Here is a 16,543-nt window from a genome sequence, read left to right as displayed (position 1 = left end):
GGATTTAAAATGAGAGATTTATAGTGGGTGGTCCTAGTTGTCTTATTTAATCTAGTTAGATAGTAAGAGGTTGTCAGTCCAAGAATCCTGTATGTGTATGTATGTATGTGTGTATTATATATATATATATATTATATATATATATATATATATATATATATATATATACATACACACACACGTATATACACATATAAATATATATACACGTATAAAATATATTAAATGGGGCTTCCCTGGTGGCGCAGTGGTTGAGAGTCTGCCTGCCAATGCAGGGGACACGGGTTCGAGCCCTGGTCTGGGAAGATCCCACATGCCGCGGAGCAACTAGGCCCGTGAGCCACAACTACTGAGCCTGCGCGTCTGGAGCCTGTGCTCCGCAACAAGAGAGGCCGCGATAGTGAGAGGCCCGCGCACCGCGATGAAGAGTGGCCCCCGCTTGCCAGAACTAGAGAAAGCCCTCGCACAGAAACGAAGACCCAACACAGCCAGAAATGAATAAATAAATAAATACATTTATAAAAAAAAAATATATATATATATATATTAAATGTATATATATTTAATGTTAAAAAATAATATTTAATGCTTTAATTTTTTACTGAGGTGAAATTCACATAACATAAAACTATTTTAAAGAGAGTAATTCAGTGGCATTTATTTATTTATTTATTTTTAAAAATAAATTTATTTATTTATTTATATTTATTTTTTAGGCTGTGTTGGGTCTTCGTTTCTGTGCGAGGGCTTTCTCTAGTTGCGGCGAGCGGGGGCCACTCTTCATCGCGGTGCGCGGGCCTCTCACTATCGCGGCCTCTCTTGTTGCGGAGCACAGGCTCCAAACGCGCAGGCTCAGTAATTGTGGCTCTTGGGCTTAGTTGCTCCGCGGCATGTGGGATCTTCCCAGACCAGGGCTCGAACCCGTGTCCCCTGCATTGGCAGGCAGATTCTCAACCACTGCGCCACCAGGGAAGCCCCAGTGGCATTAATTTTTTAATTTTTACTTTTTATTTGTTTCTTGGCTGCTCCGCACGGCATGTGGGATCTTAGTTCCCCGACCAGGGATCGAACCCGTGCCCCCTGCATTGGAAGCACGGAGTCTCAACCACTGGACCACCAGGGAAGTCCTCAGTGGCATTTAGTACATTCACAGTATTGTTCAACCACCACCTATACCTAGTTCTAAAATATTTTCAGTGTCCCCAAAGAAAACCTGGTATCCACTAAGCAGTTATTCTCCATTCTTCCCTTTGTCCTGTCCCCTAGCAACCACTCATTTGCTTTCTGTCTCTATGAATTAACCTATTCCGTATATTTCTATTTTCTATAAATAGAATCATACAACATGTAACTTTTTGTATCCAGCTTCGTTCACTTAGCATAGTGTTTTCAAGGTTCATCCAGGTTGTAGCCTGTACTCTGTTCCTTTTTATGGCTGAAACCCTTGTATGTATGTATCACAATTTATCTATTCATCTGTTAACAGACACTTGGGTTATTTCCTGTTTTTAAAAAACTTGTGTTGAAGAGCACAAAATGTAAAATTTACTATCTTAGCCATTTCTAAGTGTATAGTACTGTAGTACTAACTATATGCATATTTTTGTACAACAGATCTCTAGAACTATTTCATCTTGCAAAACTAAAACTCTACCCATTGAACAACAACTATTCATTTCCCTCTTCCCCCAGCCCCTGGTGACCACATTCTATTTCTGTTTCTACGAGTTTGACTACATTAAGTACCTCACATAAATGGAATCACGCAGTATTGTCTTCTTTTGTGACTAGCTTATTTCACTTAACATAGTGTCGGCAGGGTTTATCCATGTTGTATATGACAGGATTTCCTTCTTTTTTAAGACTAATGTGCCATTGTATGTGTGTGTGTGTATACATATTTTTTCTTTATCCATTCATTTGTTGGTGGACATTTAGGTTGCTTCCACTTCTTGCCCATTGTGTTTAATGCTGCAATGAACATGGGTATGCAAATATCTCTTTGAGATCCTGTTGGATATATAACAAGAGGTGGGATTGATGGATCCTTTGGTAATTCTATTTTTAATTTTTTGAGGAACCTCCATACTGTTTTCCATAGTAGTTGCACCATTTTACATTTCTATCAACAGTGCACAGAAGTTCCAATTTCTCCACATCCTTGTCCAATACTTGTTCTTTTCTTTCTTTCTTTTTTTTCTATAGTGGGTAGGTATGAGGGGGTATATCTCATTGTGGTTTTCATTTCTATGATTATTTATATGATAATCAATGATGTTTCATACGCTTTTTGGCAATTTATCTTCTTTGAGAAATATATAGTGAAGTTCTTTGCTCGTTTTTAAAATCAGGCTATTTTCTTGTTATTGTTGTTGAGTTGTAGGAGTTTTTATTATATATTCTAGATGTCAAATACATGGTTTGCAAATATTTTCTCCCGCCTGTAGGTTGCCTTTTTACTCTGTTGATTGTTTCCTTTGCCGTGCAGAAGTTTTTAAGTTTGGTGTACTTTTTCCTCCTCTCTTCAGTTGAACACGTTGTTCAGATCTTAATTCATCCATCACTTTTTAGGGACTTCTCTGATCTCCTCGTCTACGTCAAATCACCTCAACCCCACTGTGAAGTCTCATGGGACCCTGTGTCTCTGCTTCTTAGCAGGTGGCACGGTTGGGTTCTATGTTTTCTATGGACATCTTTTGATCAAATATTTACCTCCTCCACTAGACTACAGGCTCCAACAATGGAGAGTCTGTCTGTTTCTGTCTGTTACCATTGCATCCCCAGAGTCCTACTCAGTGTGGGGCTCTCAAAATAAACCTTCATTAAATATTTGTTGAATTAATAAGGAGTGGTACTCAAGTCCTTAGCAGTCTTTCCCTTCACTAGCAGACAAAAGAGTGACTTAATCATGCTGGTTTGATAGATATTTAGACCCTCAGAAGAAAATGGCTTTGTCTTTCCCTTATTGTCACAAGGATTCTGCTGTCTTTATTTTGGGTTGTTTCTGCTGATGTCAAAAACCTTTGCACACACTCTGAATTTGTTTCTGCCTTGTGGCTGTTCAGCTCAGATGGTGACCTGGGGTTAATAAACTGGTGTCTTTGTAAGCAACAGCAATTTTCTCTGATGACTTCAGATAACACGGGCTGATTGTAAGGATGTATATGAAAATAAGGAAGATGGAGACCTCCTCAGCTGGATAGGCAATCCACTTAGACAGCAGAGCTCTGTACTGCTGTCTGGGGTATAATGCCGCTCTGGAGGCACCGTGTCCACTGTGTAGGTTGATCGCTCTCTGCCGTATGGCCCCACCTCTAAGACTGCTCAGCTACTCCTCCTGTCTCTACATCACTTGGAGTGTCTTTCAGTTTCTGTTCTTGGCCTCACTCAGTTATCTCTCACTACCAACTGCTTACTCATAGTTTCCACCACATCCTGGTCCCTGTGCACCCCTGCATCTGCCTTCTTAGCTTTTACTCCCTGGTGTCCGCTGCTCATATTCTCTATATACCTTGCATTCAGATTCACCCAGAGAGTATTTGACTGCTTTGCTTAACCACTGTGATCTTTTTCTGATTCTCATGCCACAGGGAGCCTAGGCCTGTACTGGATTTGCTGTGAGTTTGGTGCTCACGGCTGATCCAAGCAGGTCTGAGCGGGACAGTTTGCTCACATGCATTGATGCACTGGAGGTGGCTCTTACTGGTCCCCAAGAGATTGTGAAATACTTAGGAATTTAATGAGCCCAGTTGTTAAACAGTCCATAGCTTGAAATCAGCCAGGGTAGGAGAATTTACACATGGATATCAGCAAAGCCTATAAATTAGGGCTCTTTTTTCTCCAGAGAGCCAGTTTGCCAGCACATGGCTGAATGGAGTAGAGCAGGGGTCCCCAACCCCTGGGCCATGGACCAGTACTGGTCCGTGGCCTGTTAGGAACAGGGCCGCACAGCAGGAGGTGAGCGGCGGGCGAGCAAGCGAAGCTTCATCTGTATTTACAGCCACTCCCCATCACTCACATTACCACCTGAGCTCCGCGTCCTGTCAGATCAGCGGTGGCATTAGATTCTTATAGGAGCGTGAACCCTACTGTGAACTGCGCATGCGAGGGTTCTAGGTTGCGTGCTCCTTATGAGAGTCTAATGCCTGATGATCTGAGGTGGAGCCCGGGCAGTGATGCTAGCGCTGAGGAGCGGCTGCAAATACAGATTATCATTAGCAGAGAGGTTTGACTGCACAGAGACCATAATAAATCAATTGCTTGCAGACTCATATCAAAACCCTGTCAGTGAGTGGCAAGTGAAAACAAGCTAAGGGCTCCCACTGATTCTGCATTATGGTGAGTTGTATAATTATTTCATTTTATATTACAATGTAATAATAATAGAAATAAAGTGCACAATAAATGTAATGCACTTGAATCATTCCGAAACCTTCCCCCCGCCCCCGCACCCTGGACCATGGAAAAATTGCCTTCCATGAAACTGGTCCCTGGTGCCAAAAAGTTCGGGGACCGCTGGAGTAGAGAACAAGTTCACCCCCAGGAAACATTCAGAGCCTTTTCCCTTGGTTATGTGGTTGCCATTCTGAGGCTTTCCTGTTGAGGGGCAGTGTAATTGGCAAGTGCCCTGGATGGCTGGTTCCATCTCACCTGGTCACTCCCAGGGCTTCCAAAGTACACAGAGATTCCTTTCATCATTGTTGGGACCCCAGTTGCTGATATATTTATGGTTGAGTTTCCCAGGCAACAAACTCTGAGATGGAGCTTTGTGTGCAGAAACTTATTGGGAATGTTCTTGAGTTCAACTCTTATGCACAAGAGGAGGTAAGATTGCACAGAGGGGAGGGTTGAACTGTAAGGCAGCCATCAAGAAGGCATCAGCTGATCCCATGAGAAGGGTCAGTAATTAGACGGAGGCTGCCCATTGGACAAGGTGGCTCTTTTCAGAACAGAGTGATTCCTAGGAAGCAACTCAGATGAGAACTTTGGATCAGCTGCCAACACTCCCAGTGGATAGGGAAGGAGTACCTTGTCTTAAAGGGCGATTTGGGGGGCTCACACACATCCACTACATGCACAAGGGAAAAAAGTGTGCAAAAGTTGTTAAAGTTTCCCTAGAGAATGCTAAAGTTGTTCCCAAGTAGGAAAGCTTTCATTATTAAAAAAAAAAAAAAACCTCTAAAGATTGTAACTTATTTTATCCAGTCTTTCCATTTTTCAGAGCTCTCATTTCCTGAAGAGAATTATGACCCCAGTTTCCTCACCAGCGGGAGCAGAGGGGCAATATAATCGACGCTTCATAGGAGCACACTTACCTGTCTTAATCATCTGTGCTCAGCTCTGCTCGTTCTCCCTCCTCAGAGGGGCTCCTGTCCCCAGCATGAGTGTCATGAACCAGTGATTACTGATTACACTGCAGCCTCTTTCTCTTCACATTCTCCAGCCTGGCACTGGTTTCAGTGTTTCCCACAGCTCTTTTTCTGGCAGACCTCTTGTGCTTTTTTATAAGTAGGTCTCAGCAGCCTATGCTGACTTGCCCAATTGCAGATGTGGGTGCCCCAGGAAGTGTTACCTTGGGGGGACCTTGTGAGTTACGGCACATTAAACTGAGTTCTTTTACTCTCTTCCTTTCAAGAGGTTTGGGGGTGGTGGTTGTCTCTATCCCTTTGCCTTGAAAACGTGTGACTCAGTGATTGCTTTGACTAGGAGAAAATGGCAGAAATGATATTTTACTGGTTGCCCAGCCCAGCCATTAAGAAACTGGCAAAAGTTCCATCTCCTGGTTTTTAGAAAACTTCCTCCAAGAACACTGAGCCATGCGAGTCCAGCTACTTGAGACCATTGTGCTGGAGAGTTCAGCATAGGCACTCTGGCCAGTGGCCCCAGCTGAGCCCAGCCTCCCAGTCATCACTGCCTGGGTGTCAGACATGTGCATGAAACCACATTGGACCCTCCACCAAACCCATCCACCAGGCAAACATCCTGGGCAACCTCAGACAATGTCACAGGCAGCAGAAAACTTACCCATCTGAGTCTAGCCTGAATTCCTGATGTGATACACAAGATCTTAAGATATCATAAAATGAATATTGCTTTGAGCTGCTAAGGTTTGAATTGCTGTAGGACACAGCAGTAAACCATGTGGTATTCTCTGTCTCTGATCAGGACAGTGATATTTTCCTCATAGTTGCTTCATAAACAACTAAATGTTCCAAAAAGTATCAACGATTTAACGATGTTGGTCAAACTTCATAAAGAAATTAAGTGTCTAAGACCTCTTTCTGTTATCTACCTAGACATGTATAGGGAAGTATATATTTGGAGTTCAAGGACTTTTTTCTATTAGGTGAGTAGATATGTAGACTGCCAGGTCTTTTTATCTGTGTTTTCTTCCACTTTTTCCCTTTCCTTTAGAGTATATAGTCCTTTTGATCCAACTTATAACCTTGTAGAAAGGATTATGAAGAGGTTGGGAAATAGAGGGTTAAAAGTGGTGGTTTTTGGGGTCACCTTCCCTCCTCCAGAATAGAGTGGAATCCTAGGACATGTGCCATTTATCTCTTGGGGAATGCATCTCTCCTCAAAGACAGAGAGCTTTAAAAGTCCGACCTGGCTAAGAAGATGCTGTTAGCTAGTCTCCTTCCACTGGGGAGGAGCTGGCTTTTCACAGAAACTTTTCAATTATTTTTAAAAAGAGAGGGAATAGAATCTTCACTGAACTGAAACAAAAATGTAGACCTCATGGAAGGAAATATGATTGAGAAATTATTCCCAAATCGAATCAGACAATGCACAAAGAATCTAACTTCTGCATACTGAGGCTTTGTCCCTCTGAGCCTTGCTATTGTAAGATCCCCTGTGGTCAGGCAAACTCAGATACCCCGAGAAGCCTCCTGAGAATTCTTTGTAATTTGGTTCATAATTTTGTACTCCCTGCCCTTCTCTGCTGTGCTCTTGGGAAAGTACAGAGAGGACTGATGAACAGACGAGGGAAAGAGTGCAGAAATGTTAACTGTGCTGTGCACAAGACCAGCCCCATCACACTTACTTCTGTGCTCTGGAATTACAGAGGTGAAGAGGGATTCCATCCCAATCCCCTCTTTCACTCACGAGGAAAAGGGAGGCCCAAAGAATTTAAATGACTGGTCCAATATCACATAGCCGGTTACGAGCAAGTTGGGATTAGAAAACCAGCCATTGTTTGTATTGTGACTACATCAACTCCTGCTTTTATAAACATATTCTTTCCAAAATACGTATCCACCTTTAGCTCATGCCATGTACTGGGCCAGGCACTGGTGATCAAGAGCTGAATAAAACAGAGGTGGCCTTGACCTCATGGAGCTTACTCAAAGCAATCTGGTGAGGCTGAATAAAAAATGGGACCCTCTGAGGAGTACAGAGTTAGGATGACAACCAAACTTTCCTTGGCATAGCCGTACTTACTGAACTGATGTTAGAGCCAGCAAAGTTTCTTCTAGGATATTCTGATACCCAGAACATTCTAAGGGGATAAGAGTTTGTTCTTCTTCTCTGATTTTATTAAACATTTTATTAGAGATTAAGTTCACAGACTTCATTTCTGTTACTTGGCTGCAAGCTTTGCCCTTGTTCTCATGGAAAGGTGGAAGCTGCCTAGTCAATCTCAGTTTTTCCTGCTAAGGTTGATAGCCCTATAACAAGTTTATTAGTCTGATTTTGTTGTCAGGGAGAGTCAGTTATTTACTCTTCTTCTCTTGGTTTATACTCTTTATCAAGTGGAACCGATTGCTGATATGAGACAAATAGAAAGACAGACAAGTTGACATATGAATGTAGACAATTCTGGTATGATAGAATTAGTATTTAGAAGAAGGCTCTGGAGGACTATCAGGCCAAGATACAGTTAGACTTTCTGTATAAATATGTGAGCAGCAACAATTGAATAAGAAACAACCTAGAGACAAGATTGGATGGGAATGTATTAGGATAAGCCATGTGAAATTGCCAATATTCAACTATTTATAACCTATAAAAATGTCAATGTCCTATAATTCAACCAAATGTATTCTATTGCCTGTATCAAAATCAATTTGATTTGGTAATCATTTATTTATTTTTGGGCAATTGCTGTATTAAGAGCGTTGGGCAATTTTACCTATGCATGACTGAGTTTCCTTATTTGACAAGTGGAGATAGTAATAGATTTATTGATTTATTTATGAATTCAATTTCTCTAAGCTGGCACATGTAGCTTACCACTCAGGTCCTCTACAAGATCCTCAGGCAATATCTAGGTGTCACTCTCAGATTGGCCGCCTCACACCTTTAACCCGCGCTCATTGGATTACTTATGCCTTTCTTGCTTGACCTCTTAGTCACAGGTTGAAATCGTTCTATTTAAAGCCACCTGAATCTCAACTCATTGGCTCCAGTACACTTACATTGCATTTGTTTTCCTCAAGCTCTGCCTTATTAGATCAGTGGTTCACAACCTCTTGGGTGCATACTAGAACCACCTGGTGGCTTTCAAAATGTATTGATGTCCGGACTCCACCTTACAACTCCTGATTCCATTGGTCATGGGGCTGCCAAGGCTTCAATATTTTTTCAAAATCTCCATAGGTGGTTCTAATACACAACCCAGGCTGAGAACCAAAGTGCCCTGAGAAATCACTCCATGCTTCTGCATCTTGATTAGTGTTTCTCTTCTCCATCATGAGGCCCCTGCGTCCTGAGGACTTTTCCCAGGTCATATTTATACTTCTTGTCTGATTTTTGCATGCAGCCCTTTCCATCGTATGCCCTATCCTTCTGCATCAATAAATTGTTTGTGAGGAAGAGGTTCTTTCTGCTGGAAAGCCTGGGGGAAGAGAGGTGCTTAGGACAAGGCTGCTGACACTGGAGACTCAAGTGTACTTGGGTATGGAGGGCTTGGGTCACGGCCGGTGGGATTCTCCTGTTCCCAACAAACTTGAGTGTAGCAGTGGGAACTACCCAAGAGATACATGAGATAAGGCTTTGAGGTCTCCTGAAATATGCTGAGTGGGGTTCCTGAGTTACATCACCCTTGTGCTTTCTCTACCTTGCTTGTCTGGTCCTCTGAGTGCAACCTGAGGTTCTAGACACAAGCCACTTTTTTTTTTTAAAGTTTATAATTTTAATTTGTTTTAAAGTAATTCATAATTTGTGAACATGCAGAAAAACTACACAATCATTAAGTGTACAGTTTGATGAATTTTCACAAGGCAAACACCCAAGTGAAGACAGAATTTTCTCAGAATCCCAGAAGTCTCCTCTTGACCCTTCCCAGTCACTACATCCTGCTCAAAGTAAACATTACTCTGATTTCTACCACCACTGATGACTCTTATTCTTTTTTTTTAACATCTTCATTGGAGTATAATTGCTTTACAATGGTGTGTTAGTTTCTGCTTTATAACAAAGTGAATCAGCTATACATATACATATGTCCCCATATCTCTTCCCTCTTGCATCTCCCTCCCTCCCACCCTCCCTATCCCACCCCTCTAGGTGGGCACAAAGCATCGAGCTGATCTCCCTGTGCTAGGCGGCTGCTTCCCACTAGCTATCTGTTTTACATTTGGTAGTATATATAAGTCCATGGCACTTTCTCACTTTGTCCCGGCTTACCCTTCCCCCTCCCTGTGTCCTCAAGTCCATTCTCTACGTCTGTGTCTTTATTCCTGTCCTGCCCCTAGGTTCATCAGAAGCATTTTTTTTTTTTTTTTTTAGATTCCATATATATGTGTTAGCAAACGGTATTTGTTTTTCTCTTTCTGACTGACTTCACTCTGTATGACAGACTCTAGGTCCATCCACCTCACTACAAATAACTCAATTTCGTTTCTTTTTATGGCTGAATAATCTTCCATTGTATATATGAAGTCTCTGTCTTTGCTGACCCAGTTTCCTTCTCTTCATGTTGGTGGCTGGAATTTGGTCCAAATTCTGCCTGCTCCACGAAGCCTTTCCTGAGTTCACCCCAGCCAGTCTCGTGTACTGTTTGGAACTTGCATAACATCTGGCTGCAGGCAGATTAGAAATAGTAATTGACTGTGGACCAGACCAGGTTCCAGTTTTGCAGAAACCAATACTGTCTGGTCATCTATACCCACAGTAAGTATTTGTCAAATGACTGAATGATGGAATGAATGTGTTGCCTTGGGCAAGAATCTTTTCTGAATCTGTTTTTCTTTATCTCTGGAATAGGTCCATTATATAGAGATTTTTTTTTTTTCTCTAAGAGTGGTCCTTGGAATGCCTGTATCAAACCTCCTGGGGTTCTTGTTTAAATGCTGAGTTCTGCCCTCCCATCTGAATCAAAATTGCTGGAGGCCTGAAAATCTATGTATAACATGCACCCCAGGTGATTATTATGCTCAATGCAGTTGGAAAACCACTGAATTAGTGGTTATCTGTTCAGTTAAAGTGATGTGATGGCAGTTATTAATGTAAAACCTTGATATTCATAGAGATGGGAAATTCTTTTTGTTGAAGTTAGATGGAAGAACTCTCTTGGTTGGAAATGTGTTAGGTAGTGGAAAGAACCTGAAATACTCCAGGCACATTAATAGCATCTGCAGGTGGAAATGTGTTGGGCAGAGCGATAGCAGTCCATCTGATTATCACTGGTTATTTACATATCCTCCCCCTTCATAGTCAATAATTATGCATTGAATACCTGCTCATCAGGCTAAACCAAACACTGGGATACAAAGGGTGATTTTTGCCACATCTATTCCATGTAGAAGTGGCCATTATTATTATTTTTAATTATTATTTATTTATTTATTTATTTATTTTTGGCTGCGTTGGGTCTTAGTTTCTGTGTGAGGGCTTTCTGTAGCTGCGGCGAGCGGGGGCCACTCTTCATCGCGGCGCGCGGGCCTCTCACTATCACGGCCTCTCTTGTTGGCGGAGCACAGGCTCCAGACGCGCAGGCTCAGCAGTTGTGGCTCACGGGCCTAGTTGCTCCGCGGCATGTGGGATCCTCCCAGACCAGGGCTTGAACCTGTGTCCCCTGCATTGGCAGGCAGACTCTCAACCACTGCGCCACCAGGGAAGCCCTGGCCATTATTATTTATACTTTGCAGTGTTGTTTCCAGGACCAGGAACCAGATGCCCTAGGAGGTAACTGAGTCCAATTTCCCAGATGCTCGACTGTCTTCTTACCAGATCTTGAAATATGCATTGCAACTTCTTTTTCCACTGGGGTCTATGGATACTGCTTTCCATAGGAATGACTTGTGAATTTTATCAATGAGATAAATGAGGTAGAATAAGATATTCTTTATAAGAATTTTTTTGGGTCATTATCTTCACTGTGATGTACCAAATCTAAACAGGTTATGTTATGTTACAGGTTTTTGGACAGAAAACCTCCTAAAGATATAATCACCAGCTGTGACAATTTTATTCCTGCTCAAATCATCCTCTGGCTTCAGATGAAATTTCTAGTCATCAAAGAGCAGACTTGCTGTGTTTCTGATTAATTGTCAGAGCCCTTCTTGTTAGAAAAGCTGGCTTTTATTTCTGACTATATTACTGAGTCACTGTGTGATCTTAAGTATGTTAAAGAGCTTTGGGATATCTTGGTTTCACATTCTGTAAAATGGAGATAAAAATACATTCCATACATCTTTCAGAGGCACCATGAGGATTGAGACAGTGTTAGCAGGCATATTAAAGTCACCCAATTTTTTTCATATTCAGATTTCAGATTCATTTCCTAGTACTAAAAAAGGGTCATGTATTTAAAAAAAAAAAAGCAACTATGGAGGATTAAGATTATAGTGGGCTGTAATAGTTATTTCCCAAAAAGAATGAACAGATGACAAGGAGGATTATTAAGCTTCAATATATAAATCTTCCCTTCTACTTTAATTCCATGTTTTGTCCATACTTTAGAAGAGTTTTTTTTTTTTTTTTTTACAGTGCTTGGCATCTTGATCCATCTGCCAAGCTGTTTAATTTAAAAACCACTGAAATGAACTAAAACCTTACATCGTTAGTAATAATTTGCTTTCCTGAGTAATGAGGGTAGTAGATATCCCTAAGCAAGCAATCAACTCAGAGCCCAGCTCCTGGTGGAGTATTGTTATCTCTGGGACAATTCAGTCCCTGCTGGCGGAAACTCTTGAACCAAAATTCATGGACTAAGGGTGAGAGAGGAGCTATCCATCATCACCGGCCTATCCATCATGCTGTTGCCCCACGTCGCGCAGGGAGTTCTCCTGCCATGAATTTCATCAGAGTTTGTATTTCATAAGTTGAGCCTGGTGGTCAGACAGGGTCACCCGAAACCCCATCTGGAGAGTGAGGCATCACGTGGCTGCCTGTCTCTCCTAGATTGATGGCTATCATCGCATCTGTAGGTTTTAAAGTTATGGAAAGCAGCTTAGGAAAAGCTAAGGGAGCAGCTCTGTGGCTATATTAGTGGACATAAAACACAGGAGTTGCGAGTTGAGGGGGAGGGGAGGGGCTCGAGGGAGATTAAAAAAAAAGGAGCAGAAAATGCAGGAAATAAAACATGGCAAAATGAACAAAATACAAGCCAGGTGGGGGAAGGAGATACCAGAATTATACGTAAAAGTGAGGATAAAAGGAAAAGAAAGCAAGCACTGTTGGAAATAAACCAGAAAGAGATTCATTTTTACATTCACTGAGATGATAGCGTTGGGGGCAAATCCTCCACACATTTCCTGTGTCAAGTGTACATGTACCTACTCTCCCAGGAGCCTTTCATCTTCAAAGTGTTTATGTGAATCTTCCCCACTCAATCCCTTCAATAAGCTAGGCCAATATTATCCCTATTTTACATGTGAGAGAAAGGAGGCAGATTATCGTAAAGCTTAAGCTTCAGGGTACTTCACCAGCACAGGTCCTTCCAAGGCTCTGGGAGGGGCCCTAACAATGTGATTAATTACATCGTCACACATTTCTGTAAACTTTACAAGAGAAACCATCATCTTCAGATTACTGCTGTCTCTTTCCTTTCTGACTCCTCTGGACTTCTCCTCCATCTTGCTTCACCTCGTCTTGGATGACATTGGGGCATTTGTGGCAAGTGGCTGAGGGAAGTTGAAGTGAGGATGCACTTAGATGGGGTGTGGTGGAGTATTTTTAGAAGGTTCTAGGTCACTTCCATGTATGATTAAGTTACTGCTAGCTGTCCCGAGGTAGGAGTAGCTTTCCAGACATGGTGCTCCTCTCCCCCCGACTCAGTCTCCAACTCCAGTGGACAGTAGAGAAGAAAGAAGGCTTGAAATGAAGGGTGTTAGAAACTAGTTTGGGAGAAAGGTTTCCAGTCATCTGATGTGTAAAGCAGACCATGAAAAGACATGGAGGAATCTTAAATGCATATTACTAAGTGAAAGAAGCCAATCTGAAAAGGCTACATACTGTATGATTCCAACTATATGACATTTTGGAAAAGTCAAAAATGGAGACAGCTTAAAGATCAGTTGTTTCCAGGAGTTGGGGAGGGGGGGTGGTGGAAGAGGTGATTAGTCAGAGAACACAGAGGATTTTTATGGCAGTGAAAATACTCCGGATGATACTATAATGATGGATGTATGTCATTATATATTTGTCCAAAGCCATAGAGGGTACAAAAATCAGAGCGAACCCAAGGTAAACTGTGGCCTTTGGATGATTATGATGTGTTGATGTACGTTCATCCTTGGTAATAATATAGCATTCTGGTGAGTGATAATTGATAATGAGGGACATGGAGTATACAGGAATCTCTGTACATTCCTCTCAGTTTTGTTATAAACCTAAAACTGCTCTTAAAAATTGTAAAACACAAACATTGCAAAAAATAAAACCAAAAACAAAACTCCGTAAACAGAGAGGACTCAGTTGTTTTTAAAGCCTAGTCAAAGTAGAGAGTCCCTTCATCAGAAATGTACTTGATAATGTAGCACATATAACCATATGTACACCATTTTTCCTCTTCTTTTAGATGGGAATCCCACAAAATAGAACTCATTGTAATTGCTGTGTTTGTAAGGCAAAACCAATAGCAATAATACAAACAAGTACAGCTGAGTGTGAAGTTGCCTTTTTGAATGGTTCTCAACTATCAATGACAGAACAACAAAATTCAATTAATCATGCTAGATGAAAATTTTGTTTGTTCCCCTTAGAAAAATATTACAAAATTGTCATCATATGAAAACGTTATCAAAGAGTATGCAGGCAAAACTGTAGGGGAAAAGTATTATAGTATGTGAGGCAGCATAAAAATATCTTATTTTTCAGGATTTTGTGATATTTATGGTATTTGTGGGCTTTTAGAATTTTTTGTTATGCTTTCATTTCTCATTATAAATGAGTACTCTTTCATACTTAATTTTGAATTAGTAATTGTGTATTTTTCTCAGAGTGTCTTTAAATTGTATATAATCTTTAGGTTCCTGGATTTGGTCCTGGAGATAAATGGTCAGATAAATAGGTTTTCTAAGGTCACAGGGCAATTGGCAAAATGGGCCATACGGCATAGAACAGCTGAGTTCTCTTCAGCCGTATGTCTGGTACTTCAGTCTTTCTCTAACTTTTTTTTTTTTTTTAATTAATTTATTTATTTTTGGCTGTGTTGGGTCTTCGTTTCTGTGCGAGGGCTTTCTCTAGTTGTGGCAAGCAGGGGCCACTCTTTATCGCGGTGCGCGGGCCTCTCACTATCGCGGCCTCTCTCGTTGTGAAGCACAGGCTCCAGACGCGCAGGCTCAGTAATTGCGGCTCACGGGCCCAGTTGCCCCGCGGCATGTGGGATCTTCCCAGACCAGGGCTCGAACCCGTGCCCCCTGCATTAGCAGGCAGATTCTCAACCACTGCGCCACCAGGGAAGCCCTTTCTCTAGCTTTAAGGGAAAAGTAGAAAACAGTACTACTCTGGACAAACATTTCAGAAAACATAAACACATTTAAATTGATATCACAAAAATACATGAACATCAGAAGTATGTGACCCAGAAAGAAATGACTAATAAGTCAATAATTTTATTAATTGTAAATAAATAAATAAATAAGTAAATTTATAGAAAAGATATTAAAAAGTAAAACCAAAAAGTAACTGAATTCATTATTTGTTGTCCTTTTATATAGAGATGAATGGAGAGTACAAGCGTATAGTCAGCAGGCAATAGGAATAGCAAACTTCAGATCAGCAAACCTAGGTTAAAGGCTTCTTTCCACTTCTAAGAAGGCTGGTGATTGTGGCACATTTGGTTAATTGTCCCTCCCTTTTTCATCCTTCTAGCGTCAGTCCCTCAGTTACTACCTCCCAGATGACCGCATTTAGGTTAGGTGTAGCTGTGTGAATAAGTTTCGGCCAATGGGTTGCAAGTAAAAACGATGTGGGTAATTCCTTATAATGTTTTCAACAAGAAGGGGTTACCTGCGTTCCCCCTCTTTTTTTCCTCTTTCCCCTGGGCTGGAATGCAGATGTGGCATTAGTGAGCCTGCGTTCACCTGCTAAAGGCAAAACCCAAAGAAGATGATGGAAGGAGCCTGGGTCCTCAAACTATTTCACACTGTCTCTAGACTGTGATATGAGAGATAAGTAAATAATTAAATGGTTTTTTTTTTTTGGAAAGAGGTGTTAGATAACTCCATGGTGGTAATCATATTGCAATACGTATATAGCGGTATCAAATCAACGAGTTGTATACCTTTAAACTTACACAATGTTAAATGTCAGTTATATCTCACATTTTAAAAAGGGTTTTTTTGGAGCCACTGTATTTTTGAGGTCTTCTTGTAAAAATAGCTTAGCCTGTACCCTAACCAACACAGTGAACGATGGGCAAATTACCACCTCTCAAACCTTTCATCCATTTCCTTGTGTGTAAAATGGGGGCCATAATACCAAGCATGGCTACAAGTGGAGCTGCTCCGAGTATTAAATTAGATAATGTAGAACAGAGATGAACACATTGTAGAATAGAAAATATTATTTATATTTGGGTATTACTGCTATAAGAGAGCAAAAGATGAGATGAAGTTTTTATTTTTAATTATTTAATTTAATTTATTTATTTGGCTGTGTTGGGTCTTCGTTGCTGTGCGTGGGCTTTCTCTAGTTGCTGCGAGCGGGGGCTACTCTTCGTGGTGGTGCGAGGGCTTCTCATTGCAGTGGCTCCTCTTGTTGCGGAGCACGGGCTCTAGGCACCCAGGCTTAAGTAGTTGTGACGCACAGGCTTAGTTGCTCCGCGGCATGTGGGATCTTCCCGGAACAGGGCTCGAACCCATGTCCCCTGCACTGGCAGGTGGACTCTCAACCACTGAGCCACCAGGGAAGTCCCGAAGGTTTTATTTTTTAAATAAACTTTTTATTTTTAGAATAAAATTAGATGAACAGAAAATTATCAAAGTAAGCACAGAATTCCTGTAGACCCTCAGCCAGTTTGCCTTAATGTTAGCGTTCTCCATTCCCATGGCACACTGGTACAACTGTGAAACCAGTATTGGTCCGTTACTATAAATCCAGACTTTATTTGGATTTCATTAGTTTTCTCACTAACGTCCTTTTTTGTCTT

The 16,543-nt window shown here is 41.4% G+C and overlaps 1 long non-coding RNA gene across 1 annotated transcript in view; it reads left to right on the top strand.

The window, feature by feature from the left end:
- Positions 1–16,321, top strand: part of LOC309628734 — a 44,478-nt gene extending 28,157 nt beyond the window's left edge. Inside the window, exon 2 of the long non-coding RNA XR_014244682.1 lies at positions 15,450–16,321. This is a non-coding gene — a long non-coding RNA (uncharacterized lncRNA). The remainder of the gene's footprint in view (positions 1–15,449) is intronic.
- Positions 16,322–16,543: the final 222 nt, after the last annotated feature.

This window comes from Balaenoptera borealis, assembly GCF_965194805.1.
Source record: "Balaenoptera borealis genome assembly, chromosome: 5".
Classification (NCBI taxonomy): Eukaryota; Metazoa; Chordata; class Mammalia; order Artiodactyla; family Balaenopteridae; genus Balaenoptera; species Balaenoptera borealis.
This window is presented reverse-complemented; position numbering and strand designations above follow the sequence as displayed.